Raw genomic sequence first — 20,262 nt, 5'->3', positions numbered from 1 at the left:
AAGGACAGTGGCCCAATCGTATTCTGGAAGGAGCTTTCCTTTCGTTCACTTTTTCTCTCATTCGCAGGAGTCCCTTATTTCTTTTACTCAAATATATGAACTCTTCTAAAAACGCCAAATTCCCGGTGTCTCTGATATCTTCTAAATTTTAATTGATAAGAACATCAAGGTCACACCGCTGCGGTGGTCTGTAGGCTATGGTACTCGGCTGCTGACCCGCATGTCGCGGGACCCAATCCCGGCAGCGGGGGCTGCATTTCCGATGGAGGCGGAAATGTTGTAGGCCATGTGCTCAGATTTTGGTGCACGTTAAAGAACCCCAGGTGGTCGAAATTTTCGGAGCCCTCCATTATGGCGTTTCTTACAATCATAAGGTGGTTTTAGAACGTTAAACCCCGCATATAAATCTGCAAATATCAAGGGCATTTGTCTATTATTTCTCGGACACATGGTGAAGGTGCTCCCCATGCCATGAAAACTGGAAGTGTAAGCAAAGAGCGCACCACATCCGCGCTTCTGTAACGCTGCACTAACAGATCTATTTGACGAAATTTGTCCGTGAACTGGGGAGGGTGATGGGCACGGCACTTGTACTCTTCTTCGTGAAATATTAGCCTTTGGTTTTCGAGAGTTATCCAAATGGACAAAGCGCCAGCAAGAATATACTTGGCGAAAGAAACCACCTCAACAGAATAGGTTATGCAGCAACAGGCATTAAAATTTAAATATTAGTATTCTAAAACCTTTATGCCTTGACAGGCGGTCAAACCATCTTGTGTCCTGCTCCATCCTCCCAATAAAAGGAGAAAACGTGCAAGAACAGAGGAACGACAAACAGTACTGACTCGCAAGTAAAAATTTATATCTAAACGCCGAATAGCACATATAAAACAGGAGAAAAAACAACCCTCACAAATGAACAATATCACGAGAAGGAGTGAGACATCACTAAGTGTCCGATTTAGACATGAACATCACACAACCTATTCTTCTGGTACTGTATCTTTGTGATAATCGCAGTGAAGGCTGGCTGGCGAAACTTCTACCCTTCCAGAGACATGTGAAATGGCTCTTTAATTTCCCACGTGGCTGATTATTGGGGCAATGCGAAATTTCCGTTCTAATAAAACTTTAGCCACACGCACTTTTCTACAAGAGATTACCAAAACAAATCTTTGTTATTTTTAAAATTTTCCGCTTGCTCTTTATTATTCACACTTACGTACACATTACTACACATCAAGCACTATGACTCTCATAATCATATGGTGGCTTTGTGCTCGTTCATGTTTTCTTACGCACTGTCTCTTGATTCATGATCAAACACACTAACTCGTAAACAAAAAGGAGTTGTGTCAAGCCGATGTTTCGACAAGTGGTACAGTCTTGCTCAAGGCTAGAATAGAACTAGCCTTGAAGAAGACAAATTTTTTGACGTGTAGGCTCGGCTCAACCCACGTTTACAAATCTCTCGTCGCCAGCTTCGACCTTCCCCTTCCCATTGTTTTTTAATCGCCAACTTGCCCAGTTAGTTGTTCTGATGCTAAAGCGGTCACGATCTGTGCCACGGAGCCTGGCACACACATTCGAGCTCAGTGACAAGCTACGCAAGAAACAATTCACATTTTTTTGTGGATGGCTTATTCAATTCAATACAAATCGTGCTTTGTCTTGTAATTCTCGGCTAGCACAATACGCATGTCTTCAATCTTTGCCTGCATATGCCCGGCAATTTTGCGGTGCTCAAAACGCGCAACAGAGGGTATCTCTGAAGAAGATGCGACCCCTCGTCTCTATCTTTCTGGTACGAGTCATGACGACAATGCTGCGCATTGGCCATATCTACTAGCTGATTCAAAGCTCTAAATAAAGTCTAAATTGGCCTGTTGTTACCTTCTAGGTGCGTTGCACAGCTGGTTTCACGCTAACCACAAGCGTTGGAGACAGCAGGTAAGGCGGCGCACGAGGCTTACTGGAACGTTGTCGTCTTTTCTGACGTGATAATCACAACCATGCTTCTGGGATCAGTGACACCAACCCAAACTGAGAGATCAACGAAGAGTCACGGAAATCTTATATTCTCAATTGTTCCATTGCTAATGTATGTTACCGAGTTAGTTAAAATAAAGGGTAATGTTACTGAGCACAGCTACGGTAATCAAAACAGTTTTGAAGACTGTTTTGGATATGATGACTAATGAAAGGATAAAAATAAGACCCATACCATCTGTTCCTGTCGTTGGTTAAAAAACTGATTTGTACCCATGATGGGTATGTAATTCTCACATATAAGCCAAGCATTCGGTCCGCGAAAGTTTTATGGGAAGACATGTTCCCATTGCAATTGGGCAACACACTCCCATATTAGCGCCCACGTAAACTGTAAGCAGAAAGTATGTATTTATGGAGCTATGTCGCGTTATACTTCACAATATAAACTTCAGTGTTTTCACATAGCACTAGCTATGTACAAGAAAGATAGAAAGCAATGTACAAATAAGATAGAAAAGCAATTCACAAGAAAGATAGAAATGTATTTCTGGTTTGAATATGGAGACGTCGGTAGGTACCAACCGAATTTGTGTCCTGCTGTTCAACATTGTTTAACTGCAGGCAGAGAGAGAAACTAAGAACGCACACGATATCAGTATAGATATTGGGTTAAAAAGCTTCAGTAATGAGTACTTAAATTGTCGTCTCATCTAGCACAAGAGTTTGATGGAAGCCTCATGATACGACGCCGTAGAATATAGTAGACGCTCTTTTCAAGCTACATCAGGCGCTAAAGATACTGCATGCTATGATTTTTCGTGGTTAAGGGAAAGAAATTCCAGGCCTGTGCAGAAGGCACAGCACTGTCGCAGTGAAAGCTAGAGTAGCAGCTTTACAGAGCATTTTCAAAACACTGATTTACTGCAAGCACGCTTGCTTGACACCCACTAGAGCTAATAAACTTTTGGGTAGTAGGCCAGCATTCGCCTTGCTATTTTTCGTCGGTGTTCTGGGAAGCGTGGTATCCGCTAAACACTTACAAGGAATGCTGTGCCAATTGTTCATGCAGTGGCTGACGATGATGCGAAATTATGGCTGAAATGGTATCATTAACATCATCAGCAGCAACCGGAGTACGCCCACTGCAGAGCGAAAACCTCTCCCTTGATTCGCCAATCAACCCAGTCTTGTGCTTCCCGTAGCCACGTTGTACCACACACCTTTATTCTCATTGGCCCACCTAACATTCTGTCTCCCCTTCGTGCGTTTGCACGTTTGCAAGTGGATATTCGCCACAGTTCATAGGGGAACAAGAACAAGCTCTTGCAATGGCACGGAGCATTAGACAGCCCACTCGTTACGCTTTTCCCAATGTACGACGACTGGTAGTTCTTTCGCTGTTTTAAAATGCATTATAAGTCGTATTAACGCAATTGCTTTCAAACCATAAAGCCTGCCTAAAGCAAGTTTGCTAACAAGTCACTAGCACCAGCGTAGCTCAGTGAAAGAATGCTGGACTGGCACCCAGCGGACCCGGGTTTCGAGTCCCACTGTGTGTTTAGTGCTAGTTTTTTTCTAGTTTTGTGTGATGTGGTTACGGACACCGGCGGCGGCAGCGGCGTACAATTGGGCGTGACCTGAGTTGTAGTCTCGTAACAGCTTTCGCTGTAAAAGTTGTCCACGTGTACCAAATTTCTTGTTTTCGATGAAACATACTTATGCATACAGCTTACTATTCTATGCAAAGCACTTTTCATTGCCTTTGTAGAAACATACAAGTTAGGTCAAAACTTTCCAGTCCACTATCCCGTGTATTTTTATGGAAGTGTGGTTTGGGATCTTTTGGCCAGGGTTGTACAAAATTATAAGTAAGAAATTATTACATTCTCGCATTCACACTTTCCACGTAGGTTCGTTAGTGACGCTGCAGAGCAGTAGTTCAGTGCGCAACTGCAAGATGGCAACACTCTTCATGTCAAAAGCAGCAAGCATATCCAACGGTAGTATCAACGGGGCTGGCTCCTTTTCTGTTGAATTCAAGGCAGTGTATGTTGAGCTAATCTATATGTAATGTGAATGAACAATATTCGCCGAAAAAATAGGGTAAACAGGATATTGTCATCAAGATTGCAGAAGAAATTTTCAATTTGATATAGGCGAAGTTGGTTTCTACCACAAAATGAGAAGATGCTAGTGAATTCAAAAGCTAAAGAAAAACATTACGGTAGATACGGAGCAAAAAACTGACCGAACTAAAGATTTATTCTCCAAGTCATTTTAAGCCCTAATTGCTTTCTAATTCTTGGAGCAGAGGTCGCAAGATTAATATTGAAAATATATCCATAAAAAGAGTACAGGTTGATGGGACATTGAAAATCTGTCTAAAAAACTGCACAAATGGAAGGACCATTTCGTTCTCATCAAAGAGGTAAATGTACCCCGCAAACATTGGCGCTTACTCATGTGTTCTTAGAGTCCGCTTTCCTGTGTTTCGGAAGCTGTGAAAGAAAGCCCACTGCAACACAAAAGCTTCCGTCAAAAAAAGCAGACTCGTGCCATGCTCTTCACCTGAAAAGAACCCCTGCTAGACAATCAACGTAACGCATTGGCGAAAAGCCCTCTACAACGAGCATTAGAGCAACATCCAGGACATCTTGCTCACCGGACACTTTATTTGTCTTAGTCGTAGAGCGATAGGAAACACGGTAATAATATTCGACAAAGAAAACACGTCAGCCTTGGCACATCGGTTCTTTCGAGCCTTTCAAAGCCATGCAGGACAGTCTTACGAAGTTGAACGGACGATCACCGCACTGGTTCCCGCTGCCCGAATTGTGCACATTGTAGAGCAGCCACGTCGTGCGTTCACGGTAGCCGACGAAGTTCTTTACGGCCGTTGTGAACTGCGAAGAATGCCATTTTGTTGTTGATATTTACTGTCTTTAGCAAAATGGTCTGGAAGTGCAACTCAGGAAACACACAAAAATGTGGCACACAGAAAACGATACATATTAAACGTAGAAATGTTGTGAGGAGGGGTTGTGCTGGAGCTGATGTTTCGATGAGTCGACTTGTTTTCTCCAAGGCTTTTCAATTCAAGAAAAGTCTGATTGTCAGAACGTCAGCTCCAGAACTCCGCCTGTTTGCGAATTTTTCACCCCCAGCTTCTGTCTTCCCCAGAATTCCGTCTGTTTGTTTTTTTTCTTAAGTATTTTTTTCATTTTTGTGCAAAACGATGAACGTGTACTGAACGAGCTCTAAAACAAACGCTGCGAAAATGGACTTTCCTTCGTTCATACGAACACGCGTAGACGTGTCTTAGGTAAAAAAGAAAGTAAACATTGCAGCCGTGATGTGGATAAAACAAAAAAATTCACCTATTTCTCTGATTTCTCAGTCAGGCGTTCACATAGTGAATTATTTTAACAAAAGAACCTGAAAATTCTAAACATTTTTCCCGGCAATGCTGCTGCAATCGATATACAAAATATTATTTTCTGAAATTTCACCATTCAAGTTAGTCTCGGCAAGCAATGACAAACTGATTGAAAGTCACTTCATTGCCGCTACAGTTACGTTTTTTTTTATTCTGTGATTTCCGCAGATCTGCCAATTCAAACAGCGTGTGCTTTCCTGCGGGATAACAGCATAACACCGCGTTTTTAAAACAGGTTAACAATGTGCGGCAAGCACAAATTCGAACATGCGTTTGCCCGCCGAGTGCCTAACACGATCTATCTATTTCATCAAGATTCAGTACAGTTATTCGCACTGAAATGCATTACTAGTACATCAACGGCAGTATTGCGTCGTTCAGAACTGGTAACCGTGATCTCCTTTCACAATTTGTTTCGTTTTCAGAAAATCCATTATAACATTCCCACCACTTTAAAAAGAACATAACGACTGCAAACCAGGTTCTTGCCATGGCGAAAAAAATATCTCAGAGGACATTTTCGCTTGGCCTTTGAGAGATGAAGGTGGTAGTGCAATTAGGCATAGTATACGCATTGCCTGCAACTCTGCCGCAAAGAAAAAAAAAACGTTTGTGCGTGTACTTTTGACCGTTTTACACTGTTTATACCTACAATATCTATTGAACAAATATTTTCTAATTGCGCATTGAGCCATTGTAATTGACGGAGTACCCATTGGTTGTCCGTAAGGCACCACAAGCACTTGCGATCCTGAACAATTTCTAACAGCTGGGCTTAATATAACCCACTCACTCGTTTATTAGTCACTTCTTTTCGCGTGGCGTGCCTTTATGTAAATCTGCCGTGAAATATTTCCTGCGTTAAGAAGACTCATTTCCCTACATTATATTCCTTTAGTGTCTTTTACACTATTGGAATGTCGATCATATAGTTTGCATGGAATTCCTTTAGTGTCTACATGGCATGCCTTTAGTGTCATTCCTATAGTTTCCCAAAAGATAATCTGGTTTTTTTGTAGACCTTGTCAAGCAGACGGCCTTTGTTTGATTCTGACTTTGGACTGAAATTTATTGTTAAATCGCTTGCATCTTGGTAGATTTTTGGTCGCCTGCACGATCATTATTGTTCAGTCACAACTAAGAACACCAACGCCGACATCGACGCCTGAACTCCCGAGAAAAAAAGTTTTCAATGCTGTCCCATTAAAATGATTTTAATAGCTTATTCAGAGTGTATTATTATCTGAGTGTAAAGCGACTTTTACAGGAATAAAAAATTGTGAGTATATCAAAAAACCGTGTAGGAATTTTTGAGGGAACGGCTGGTCCATGGCACGATCAGTCATCCGTAAATATATATTGCAACGCAAATCTTGCGACAAAAAGATAGTGGCAGTATGTTGTATTAGTTCTAGAAATATTGAGACCTTATGCTTTCACTCACCTTCACAGCCAGCGAATTATTGAACTCGCTAAGGGCGAGTACTTTTGAATCATTTGAAGTAACACCGTACGCGAGTATTAGATAGCCGAGGTAGTTCTCGGGGTCACCTGTGAAATTTGTTTGCTTCCACAGCTGAAACAAATGGGCGATAAAATTTTTCATTAAAATTACTTTATGTAATTAGGTAAGTGAACTATTAACCCTGGATGATAGAAAACCATAGCCGAATTTTCAGGGGCACTATGAACATAAATAGCGGAAGCAGGTCAAGCACACGCTGTAGCCACAAAATGTTCTCTTGTCACATGATTTCAATCATTAGACCAACAAATGGCAACAACAAGCTAGTTTCTACTTCACTATAGTGTTGGAAATTTTCAGGAGCCGCACAGTAAAGCATGGAAGCATGCCTACTCGACCATAGGCAACCAATACATCGGGAAACACATGGATGTTACGATCATCTGCGATATATGAAAGTGGGCTACGGCTTCACCTATTGTATATTTTACTGTAGAGGACGTGAGCGTGGCTAGAAATTGGCACAGGGAAGTGAGCAGTACGTCCTTGCAGGACAAACCACAACAAACTTTATTTAGTGTCTGTGCAGCCAGTACGGCTCGGTCACGCAACCTTGCACCACTTTCGTGTCCCGCACTCAATGCGACAAGTTTTCACTGAAATGGTGAGAAATGATGTCTGGCTGCTGATGTGTGACCGTGAGGCTACCCCAATTTCAACATTGCGAATGACCTCGATTTCTTTCAGATTTGTGGCTGACGTCCTCTTCCTGCGAACAGATCTGCACTAGCACATCATAAAGCCACGATCACAACAAAGATAATAATTGCTTCAACTATTGATGTGAAGTTCCGATCCGCCGCAATAAAAAGAAGCATTTTATTCGCACTTCTTGAGTGAGAAGAAGGAATTTGAATAAGGTAAAGCGTCAAGCCTAATGTTAATTGTATTTATGTTACGAGAACTAAATCGCAATTTTATCGGCCCGTTCTGTTAGTTTTTCCTGTTAATTCTCAGGGGCAAATTCATTTTGTGTTTCAGCGCAGCGTTTTTATGTGCCCACAGAGTATTTTGTGGATGATTTTGAGTGCCACCTTTAAAAGCTGTAACATTTGTGTTTTTAATCATTAACAACTAAACGAAGTGTGTTTCCTTAGACGCATCGATATTAAAAACGCTATGTTCGTGCGTATGAAGTTTCAATGCGTGTTCAATTTTTGCTGCGAGATACCTGAACAAAAAATATCAGTTTCAAAGCCAAAGACAGCTCTTCTCAGATGTGTTACGAAATATACACTAGCAAATTCATTTGGCATTACGGTGCCCACAATCCATTGTTACACCGGGTGAAAATAGAATCTAAATACTGATAAATCCCAGACATACACCGCTCATCGTTGTGCCTTGTGTACGGACACGCATGGCTGTTACACGGTGTCATTGACCTTGAGGGGCCGTTCATAACGTGCTGGAGGACGGACAGCTCGAACTATAGGCCCGTTATTGTCGACGGATTCGTGAATGCTATTGGCGGTGACACCGCAAACCAACCATCCAGCTGTAAAGAGGAGAAGCAAAGCTTACCGTGAAACTCCGGCAGAAGGCATTCGAATAAACATCGTATAGTTGTCTTGTACATTTCCTGTTAACCCTTTCAGCCCTGACTTTTTTGTTTTAGTTGCAGATTTTTTTCAATGCATTTTTTTCATGGTCAGAACATAAATAACACCTCAATAAAATTTCAACTTCATAGCGTCGCTGGTTACGGAGATAGAAGTACGGTGTTAAAAACGTACATCAGGGCTCAATGGTTGCAAAGTGAAATATGTGGCAGCTTTATTGAAAAAGACATTGGGCAATTCAAAATCGCCGAAGTGATCAAATTGATAAAAAAGAGATATTATACACGTATACGGAAAGCCCTGAAACAATTTCTCGACTTTGTTATGCACAGGTAAACCTTGCATTTCTCACACTATAGGCGGGTTCTTCCTGTGCAGCCTTCCATCTTGCATCTTCTTTCCCTCGTTTCGTCGTGAAGTGGGAAATGTACCAGCTGATCAAACCTTACATCCTCGATAGGTCTGTTTTCTGCCATCCTCGGGTGTTTTGAAACCTGCAATGGTGACAGTGAAGGCCTTCCCCTCTTAGGTGCCACTGGCTTCGACCCAGCTGCTGACAGGCCCTCAATGACTCTGAGTGAAGTCGAGCAGGTCAAGCTGCTTAGGGCGGTTCTGTTTGTCTGCATCACGTCTGTACTCAAGCCGAGCGTTCACCACCGCGAGGTTCATAATATGAAACGTCATTCTCAACGTCCACTTTCGGGAGCGAATGGAAGTCCGATAAAGGGAAATCTGGAAGTCTAGTTTATCGACACCGCCCATGCTGTGGTTGTATGCATTGATGACTGCTGGTCCCTTCACGTCCACGTAACACTTTTCCGCTTTGTTCCAATGACGAACGCTATCTTCGTCCTCGATAGCAATAAAGTTGGACGCAAGGGTCACAGTCCTGCTATCCATCCACCTTGTTATCGCTATATTTCCATCAGCGCTGACCACGCAGTCTCAAGAACCGCGGCCGCTTTTTTTCAGTTCTTTTTCAGTCTTCAAGGGGCACTTTTCACACCTGTCCGATCTTATAGTGCCGGCAGCAAATATTTTTTTACCCAGCATTACACGGAGTAGTGGCAGGGACGTAAAGTAGTTGTCAAAAAAAAGTCTGGCGCCTTGAATAATTTTCGTCTCCAGCCACCAGATGTGTTCAGTGCACTCTCGTCATCGGAGCTTTCAGTGTCGCTCTCCACTGGATCTTCATCAGGAGCACAAGGCAACACACTCTCGTCGTCTGATTCATCGAATTCCCCGTCTACGTCGGATAGGTTGCCGTTGTCGAGCTGCTCAAACAGCGCTTCTATTGTTGCTTGTAGCCGTGTGGAACGGGTTCGATGACACGAATACAATGAAGTAACAGGTATACCTGCACCTGCAAACATAAAAAAAACAGGTTAATTAACATACCGTGTAAGCATTCGTTCAGATATCGCTCGTCAAAAACACGCATTACAATCGACTCGGACACCACCATTTGCAACCATTGAGCCCTGATGGTGTCAAAATCGTACATGACAAAAGCATGCCACTGCAAAAATGCTGCACATGCAAACAAAAAAAACCCAAACGTCTTCCAACTAACGTACTACTAAGGCACAACATACAAAAAACTGGGCACATAATCCAAAAGAATTACGTAGCTACAATTGCAGAAAATCGGAACTCACCCGGCTCCGCGTTCGCTTGCTTGCTTGCTTGTTCCTTTCTTTTGTGGCTCTCACCCACTAAGGGGGATTGGCCAAGAAGCCGGTGGTTAATGCAAGTAAATACCTATAGATTTTCTAGATTAGGGGAATATGAATACTGTGTTTTGACTGTGAAATTAATTTGGCGCAATGTTAAAAAAAAAGAAAAAAAAACAAAAAAAGGGGGGGGGAGAAATAATAGAATTTGTTAAATATCTGTGGTGGAATCGTTATATGAAATTCTCCTGAAAGTTGAATCATTGCAGTGTATCAGCTAAATAGTAAGTGGTAGTGTGACTAGTAAAATTCGAGAGCTGATGGCTGACTCAGCAAGGTAATCTTCTTGTGTTATATATGAAATCGCAGACAGCCCCGCAGATGTTCCTGTCGCTATGTCCCAATGAAATGGCCCCAAAAGACAAAATATTGGGAGTATTAAGTGATATTCCTCGTTCGCCATGATGTCGCCGCTGCTTCTTCTTCGTTGTCGATTCGGTGCTCGAGAAAACACAAAAATACTGATGTCTATGGCAGTAGGTGGGCCGAGACTTCACATTGGGCAAAAAATTGCGAGTTTTTGTTTCGATTTCTCGGCGTGGCGGTACCATTTCTCGTGTGGTGTCAATTGACACCGCCAGGGTCGAAAGGGTTAAACATTTTGCTATTTCTTGTGAAAACGGCTATAAATTTCGAAGTATTACTAGGCGAAAGAGTAATCAGTTCAGATAGCTTCTTGCAAGACTTGAATAGATGTATTGCGTTGTTATAAAATGCACTATATTAAAGAAAAATAGGGATGCCAATACAGTGTGGTGATAGTGCTACAGATGAAGATGCATACAAGTACTGTGTGCTCCTCTCTATGCGCTCTGATTGTTTGGCATCTACCCGGAAAAGCAAGCGTCGTATTTGTGAAACAGAACCGTATCGCATACAGGTACATTGCAATCTAGCCTTCACATCAACAGGGTTACCAATAAATTTGGAAAGAACGAGGAATTAGGCAATTAGAAAATTTAGAGCTGATGAATGAAATTCTCAAGTGAGCCAAGTCGTAAGTTTTTCGGTTGTGTCAATTTTATATTTGGAATCACCAAATAAAAAACAAATTTGGCCAAATTTATCTACGACGATATGCCCTAACTTGAAAACCTTCGAGTGTTAATTTATGAAATGTTGTAGAAGCCAACATTACAATTAGTTGAGCTATTGAATAAAATTACAAGAAAACACTGCTTCTTAAGTGAGAATGTCAATTTCAGAATGCGCGTACATAGGCTTGAGGTTTTCATACACCCACTGCAAACCATCCCAAATGTACGATGCTGACACAACAGTCGAGAAGTGCATTCTTTTGAATGATGAAGAGTCTCACAAGTCTACAGCGAGCGTGTGTGAGCCAGAACGTCCTCTGCGGACCTTTGACTTACGACCGAATGAATATACCAAAGTCATGAAGAAACTGGGGGAACCTTAAGCTTCAGCTTTAGGAGTTCAACGCAATAGCGATATCCTGTGCCTAGTTCATCGCCAATATTCGCCAGTATTGCCCAATATTTGTATGGCTGGCATTTCACAATCGTGACTGACCACTATGCTTTGTGTTGTTTATCGTAGCACTCGTAGCATTCGACGCACGCAATCGCCAAGGCGTCCCGATAATTTCTCTCTGGAGTCTATCGGGACGCCTTGGCCATTAGGTGTTACGATAGTAAAAGCATGACTAGAGCATCACATATAGGTAGGTTCAGCAACACCAAGATATCGATGCGTTGTCGAGTTTCCTGCTCTCGCCAAGTGCCCAGGTTTCACCCTCCATCCTTTCTTCACCGACCAGCGAAGTGACCAAGCAGATGACTGTTGGCTCGAGAAAGTTTGTTGCCTCAGCAGACCTTTATTGGTCTACAGGTCTCGCCTCACTCCAACATGCCCATACCTACTGTCATAAAATCATCGACTGGCTCACTTCCTTATCACGTGCTACAAACAGCCACTTGAGACGACAGCTTGCACGTTTCAAGCTTGAAGATGCAACATTAGGTCGGCAAATTTCCCATCCTCTCGGTAACCAATGGGTCCCGGCCGTTCCTTATTCACTTGGTCTGCAAGCTTTACAAGCGTTTTATGACGACGCCACAGCTGGCCACTTAGGGTTTTCACGACACGGATGAGCGAGTCATGACTCGTTCCTTTTGGGCTGGCCTCCACACTTTTGTCGCCAAGTACGCCGGTTCCTGCGCGTCATACCACCAAAAAAAATGTACCACGACTCTTCCCGCGGGGTCGTTACAACTGCTGTCGTGCTGGTCCAATCCTTTTGAGAGACGGCAGCTCTTCCGTCTTGTGCTACCTCTGAAGTCACCAATTTTGTCCTGCACGAGATTATTTTACGTCACATTTGCTTCTTAGTGACCGTGGCATGACATTTATTTCGCATGCCTTTGCTGAAGTCCTCCAGTCTTCTAATACCAGCCACAAGACCACATCAGCGTATCATCCGCAAGCTTAGTCCAACTAAGCGTTTTCACCGGATTTGTCTTACTTGCTCTCGATGTACGTTGAACCGGATCCCAAAAGTGTGGGTCGCTATTCTTCCTTTCGTCAAGGTCTCATGTAATACCACCGTGCGACGCTCGACAAATTACAGCCCGTTTTTCCTAGTGTAAGACCATCGCCCACTTTTGTTTGCTTGCTTGCTTGTTCCTTTCTTTTGTGGCTCTCACCCACTAAGGGGGGATTGGCCAAGAAGCCGGTAGTTAATGCAAGTCAATACCTTTAGATTTTCTAGATTAGGGGAATATGATTACTGTGTTTTGACTGTGAAATTAATTTGGCGCAATGTAAAAAAAAGACAAAAACGGGGGGGAGAGAGAAATAATAGAATTTGTTGAATATCTGAGGTGGAATCGTTATATGATATTCTCCTGAAAGTTGTCAATGCAGTGTATCAGCTAAAAAATAAGTGGTAGTGGGGCTAGCAAAATTCGAGAGCTGATCGCTGACTCAGCAAGGTAATCTTCTTGTCTTATATACGAATTCGCTGAGAGCCTCGCAGATGTTCCTGTCGCTGTGTCCCAATGAAGTGGCCCCAAAAGACAAAATATTGGGAGTACTAAGTGATATTCCTAGTTTTTTATTAAAATTTCGAAGCAGTTTTTTCTTTGATTTTTGAAACGGTGACATGTGATAAGAAAATGGTCGATATGTTCAGGTTCTTTACAGCTTGAGCACAGGGGGGATGGCACCAGACCAGACCTGTTTGAGTAGAAATTAAGAGGTGGTACACGGCAACGTAATTTTGTTATCAAGACTTCTAATTTACGCGTGGGACACCATTTATTATTCCATTTGAAGTGCAGGTGCGACAAATCTGGATTCGGTATCATGATTTTTGATGAGTCTTCAAGAAGGGAAAGTTTTCTAAACCTCGCTGCTGTTACATAAGCTGTAGGAGGCATGATTGGCACAATCGGAAGATCAAGAGATGTTCGCGCAAGTGTGTCAGCCATTTCGTTTATAAATATACTACGATGGCCTGGCACCCTTATCATTCGCACTAGACGAATGTTTGTTGGGAATAATGATTTAAAGTTTCTAGTACTGCTGATGTCGACGACCATGATAAAAATGAACACACGGAATACGAGTCAGACACTATCACAGCTGTAGAATGAGTTGCAGGAAGTTTACGAATAGCTAGTATAACGGCCATTAATTCCGCTTCAAATATTGGTGTATAATCTGGGAGGCGTAAATAAAATGACCAGAATAATGAGAGAGAAAAAATACCCACAACTGCCTTTTCGCCACTCATAGATGCATCCGTTGCAATGACTATATTAGTACCTAATTGAGACAGGTGTTCTTCTAATAAACCAATCAAATATTTAGAGGGCAAGTGTTGGACACCAAATGGTGGACACCATTTTTTCCACATCTTCTATTTCATCTTCCTCCTTCGCAGAAGAGTTCACTGTCATGAAATTACCTGCGCCAGTATTGCTAATATTGAGGACAAGAGGAAAGTCAATATTGATGCGAGACCTCGAATACTTCTGTTCCGCCAAGGTGGCAAAGTCCTTCTGCGAACACCTGTTCGTTCACCTGGGCTCTGCGAAAAATTACTTTATAGATATCTTGGTCCATACACCATAAGGCAACGAACATATGACAGCAGCTATCACGTCGCTCCTCTCAGCGCAGCTCCTGATCGTCATCACCGCAGCACCGAGATCAATCAGGGTCTCTCGTCTAAAACCATATATGTATTTGGCGCTCCCACCCTTTATAACTTCCTTACCCCTTTCGCATATGGGGAAAGTAGCCTGCGTGACGACTGTGTACTTCATCAACTTTCTCGGTGTCACCAAACTGTTGTAATGATCACCATCGTTTGTCACGTGGTTGGACAGCTATTGGTCTCACACGTCAGGTTCGAAATATAACATGGCTATTGCCATGGCGGATGCCATGTCATAAAAGTTACAATGCGACAGTGCAACAGGGAACTCTGAAAAGAAAAAAACAAATTGTCTCTTGTTTGTGCATTATTCTCGCTGATTCTAAAACTACCACGCTTCGTGGGAGAACACGATTGAGACAAAACAAAACGAGCAAAAAGAAAATTCGTGGGGCGGCACCACTTAGAAGTTCCTGCTCCAATTGGAATGACAGCACAAAATTTGATGGCGTTTATTATGGCCTGCATCGCATCTCATCAGTAAACATGAAGTACATTGTTTTCTGAGAAAGCCAGGCACCTGGCATACGTAGAGTCGAGAAATTTTGTGGACGCTATGTGACCAAAATGCGATGACACTCTAAAATGCGAGACGTTGCGATCGGCTATTTCTTCTAGATATTTTAGACTGAATGTTGCTGTTGAATAACAATCCGAATCAGAACAACCTGGAGTGGTCGAGACTTAATCGAAGTGTTCGAATCATCTTGGGCCCCTGGGAGGATGCTGCAGAATATTCTCTTGGAGCGGGCCAGACTATCGAAGAGGACGAAGTGGAGATAGGCACGCACAAGGAATAGACAGCTTGACAACGCTGGACCAGCTGACTTCAGCGTGAAGCGGTTGGGTCGAGGACGCGCGTTCCTGAAGGCGAACGTTCCTGCAGTAGCTGGCGCTTTCTATTGCACAGCCTGTGGGAGGGGATTGGCCACACTCATCACCTTTGGTTCTTTATTAGCGGTAGAATTTCTTTTTGCTGATTTTTCAGGAGCCATCAATGCCGGTCTCCGGCCCCGGCCAGGGCTCACCCTGGTCGGCCAGTCGCCCTGCTGAATCGGTACCACTGGAGTGTTTCTTCAAGAACGGCGTAAGCAGTTTGCCTGTCGCGCTTGTGCCCACTGATGGCGGAACCATTCGGTTGAGTGAAACGGAGGTGTTCCAAGAAGAACTTAGCAACATAAGCGGTCATTTTCTGGACATCTCGGAGGTGAGGCGTTTCGGCAAGACTGGCACACTATGCAGATCTTCAAATATTCAATGCCTAACAGACTTACTGGCCGCCACGAGATTTGCGTTCATTGCTGTTCGCGCTTTTATCCCCCCTCATCTTGCTTGCGTGAAGGGCACTGTTCGTGGTGTTCCAACTAACATTAGTCCTGAAGCATTCTTAAAGATGGTCTCTCCGGCTGGCGTGACATCTGTCTACAGATGCACCAGACCTGTAGGTGATACGCGAGTCCCTACTGAAAGCGTTATCGTTACCTTTGCTGGTCTCACACGCCCCTCTGAGCTGAAGGCCTGGCCTTATCTATTCCGTGTAGAGGCATTGACACTTCGCCCACTGCAATGCCGTAACTGCTGGCGATTTGGACATAGCGCTAATGCTTGCAGGTCCTCATTGAGATGTGCGAATTGCGGTGGGGCACATGCCGCATCAAATTGTCAGGAAGACAACTGCAGGTGTTGCCTATGTGATGGAGCACACACAGCCACGGACAATAGCTGCCCTGCTCGAGAACGTGAAACAAATTCTAGATATAATGGAGAAACGCCGTTGTTCTCGGTCTGAGGCAACTTCCTTCATTAAAGAGCGCGAAGTGGGTTACGCTGCTGCTACGTCACACCAGTGTGGGTCAATTGAAGCGACGGTCGCTTCCGCAGTGTCGGCGGCGATAGATAAGGCCATGCCGATGAATATGGAACGACTTTTCAACACCTTTGCTGAAGGTCTGACCGAGATGCTCGCCGCCAGGTTAAACAGTCTTATTCCGTCCTTCGCTGCACACACTGTCACGGTCCAGGGTGAAGCTGAGCACCTCGACAATGAACAAAATAATCGCCGTCAAGAAGATGTTACCCCTGAAACGCTCGTCAGCACTCATTCGCCGACCCCTGTGGGGCCCAGTGGGTCATTTGGTGACATGAGGCTTGGTAATATCACTCATAAACGACGCAATGCTCCATTGTCTCCAACCAATTCGCCAATGTCAAAACCAAAAAAGTTATTACTGATACGAACAATGAGCAGGACGTTTTGCGTTCTGCAGTAGAGTCAACTATATTAGGTCCATCATAGCGCCTGTAAAAGTTCTTCAGTGGAATTGTCGCTCCGTATCTTCCGCTTACATAGATCTTATTTATCTCATACAGCAAACAAATCCTAATATAATTTTACTTCAAGAGTCTTGGCTTTCAGTAAACCAAACATTTACTCTGAAATACTTTCGAACATTTGGACTGGATCGGCCAGGTAGAGGAGGTGGATTATTGGCTCTAATATCTTCAAAAATGTGTCATCATGTTTCTGTAACTTTTGAACATATTTGTCCGGATTGTGAATTGTTAGGAATAGATTGTTTGTTACCTAACTCCAACAGGATTACAGTGATCAATGCGTATTTTTCCAAATGGAGTAAGACGCACAGATCACCTAGATTGTGTTATCAAGAATTCTTCGTCAAATTCAATTTTATTGGCTGGGGATTTTAACTTGCATCACACTTCTTGGGGGCTTAAAACAGATAGCTGTGGCAAAAGATTGTGGAATTGGTTGCAGGATAATAATTTTCGCTGCCATAACTCTGGACAAGTTACCTTTCTACGCGGTATAAGCTCATCAACATTAGACCTAACATTTTCTTGTGGCCAGTTTATGATTTCATCGTGGAAAACGTTTGATAATGGGACGAGTAGTGATCATGTACCAATTACCTATGAAATAATGCTACCACAACTTACCTCTGCTATCCGGAAACAACGGTTCACCAACTGTAAAATTTATAAAACTGTTTTAAACCCCGCGCTCTCGTCATTGAGAGGACGCGTCGGACAGCAACGAGCTGCTTCAGTCGTAGCGTGTCTAAGTGACTCTATCCAGCCGGCAGAGTTTTCTGTTAAGTACGGCAGCACACCGTCAAATTCAGCTTGGTGGAATGAAGATTGTACGCTTGCGTATAGGCGACGTAAGGCTGCTTGGAAACGATTACGCCACAACCATACTCCGAAAAATTGGGTTGACTATAAATTCCACGCAGCGCCGTTTAAACGTACAGTTGCAATAGCTAAAGATAAACACAATTCCGACTTACATTCGCGTTTATCTAAACCCGATAAAAGATCTGCCCTGTACAGGTTTCTACGGAACAAAAAATCGACGAAGGTACCAGCATATTCGCATTCAGTAGTGCTGTCTCCTAAAGAGACAACAGATTTGTTAGAGGGCATCGCGAAAGGACTTGAAGCGCGTTTCGCTTCGTCATGCTTGGACTTTCGGGAAGTCACTATGGCTGAACTGGCAGATGTCATACTAACTGTAAAGCAAGCAGCTCCCGGTCCAGATCAGATTACAAACTCTATGATTAAATTGATATTTAATTCCCATCCCGAGGAGCTTTTGAATATTGTTAACTGCTCCTTACAGCACACATGGATTCCAAGCGCATGGAAAGTTGCTAAAGTTGTGTTGCTGCGAAAAACTCCAAGCCTCGGATATGTCCTGGATAACATTCGGCCAATTTCGCTTACTTCAAACCTAGTTAAAATAATTGAAAGAATTCTTCATAGAAGGCTCAGTGAATTCATCGCTCGTCAGGACATTCTTTCACCAAGGCAAGTAGGATTTAGACAGGGGTGCTCTATATGGTCGGCTCACGTTGATTTGGAAAGCCGAATTCGCCTTGCAAAAGTATCTGGTGAGCTTTCTGCATTAGTCACGTTAGATATCGCAAAGGCCTACGATAGTGTAGAATACAGTACATTAATTTCAAGATTAGTGGACTGTGAGGTTCCCAAGTACATTATATCTTGGGTTCAGGAGTTTCTCTTTGAGAGACAATTCTTTTGTTGCCACGAGGGAATTACTTCTCCCTCATATAAGCAAACAAGAGGTGTTCCGCAAGGATAAGTCCTGTCACCTCTTTTATTTAATATATTATTATCATCTATCCCCGTTCATAAAAATGTTCCTCTTTATGTCTACGCCGATGATATTGCTTTTTTCTCCTCATCCCGAGATATCAACAGTTTATATCAAATCTTGCAGTCATATTTGAGTGAGCTTGAGGTATGGCTTGGCGGGCTGTCTTTTTCACTTAATGTTAGTAAATGTGCTCTGCTTGTATTCCCTCTATCCGTTCCCGCATTTCTTTCACTGCATTATCGAAATGATCCAATTCCACAAGTAACAGCGCTAAAATATCTTGGTATTGTTTACGTGGACAATTTAAATTGGCAGCAACAAATAGAATCAAACACCCGTAAAGCAGAAAGCGCCGTAGGATTGCTCCGCCGGTTTTGCAATAAGAATTCAGGGATGCGCAGGGATACGTTACTTACGATATACAAACTTTACGTACGCCCAATTCTGGAGTTTGGCTGCGTTCTGTTTTCTGGAAGTGCTGAGTACAAATTAAGACCACTTATATTGCTAGAAAGGCAAGCTCTGCGGCTGTGTCTCGGGCTACCTAGGTGTGTAGCGAATAGCGTGCTTTATTTGGAAGCTAGAATCATTCCACTTGATGCTAGATTTCGACAGCTTACTGTGCAAACATTTTAGAAACTTTACGATGCACCCCTCTTCTGTTCTCAGACAGTTTTCATCAAACATCCAGTTTCTTTCTTTCAGCGCCCGTGGTCTCGTTATCAAAGACCCCAAGTCATTTTCGTCGAGTCTCTGTTATCAAATATTCACGTTTCCTTCCGGCATTTAACTCCCCAAACCCAACGCTCGGTGCCAGTTGACTTAATTTTCGATGATATTTTTCCAAAAAATGCCAAGTTACTTCCAATGCATGTTCTGGAGGGCCTTCTTCAAGACCATCTAAGTCATTTTTCTAAATACGTAGTAATTTCGACGGACGCAACGCAAAATCTTCAGAAGGCTGGAGTAGGTATTTTTTTTCATCAGCTTAATTGGTCTTTTGCGCTCTGATTGCCTGACTTCACACCAATTTATCTCGCAGAATTCCTGGCTATTACATTGGCTCTTCGAAAAACAAATTATCAGCAGTCAAAAGCTATTATTATTTCGGATGCTTTGTCTGTATGTACACATCTAACGTCCGCAAAGAAGTCTCCTCTTCTCAGGATATTTTGGTCTCTCGTACCGCATAGCCTATCAGAAGTTCGGTTTATTTGGGTCCCCGGGCATGCTGGAATTGAACTAAATGAAATTGCTGATTCGCTCGCTTCGGCATCTTTAAATTTCCTGGTGGTGCTAGTAGCTCCACAGTTTCCTTTTATTACTGCCGAACGATTCAAACACCTGTTAATCTTAAAAATGAACGAAACGTCGCTTCTACAATCTGAAGAATTTCGGCACTTGCAATTCACATGGAACACCGCAAAATGCCTTTCCCGTCAATGTGAGGTGACCCTCACAAGCTTTCGCTGTAGAGTTCCTCTGTTAAATTTTTATCTCAACAAATCAGGATTTTCATTAGCTAACCTATGTGTAGTTTGCAATGAACCGGAAACAATAGATCACTTTCTTCTCACATGCCGCCGCTTCGCCTCACTGCGCCGAATAATTCTTGAAAGACCGATTGGTATGCTCGGATTGCCAGTCAATACATCCACCCTATTATCGTTTGGAGCCAGTCAGTTGGGTGTGG

The sequence above is a fragment of the Rhipicephalus microplus genome, chromosome 8 (genome assembly GCF_043290135.1).
Source record: "Rhipicephalus microplus isolate Deutch F79 chromosome 8, USDA_Rmic, whole genome shotgun sequence".
Lineage (NCBI taxonomy): Eukaryota > Metazoa > Arthropoda > Arachnida > Ixodida > Ixodidae > Rhipicephalus > Rhipicephalus microplus.
The sequence above is the reverse complement of the archived record's forward strand: the minus strand, read 5'-3'. Positions refer to the sequence as shown.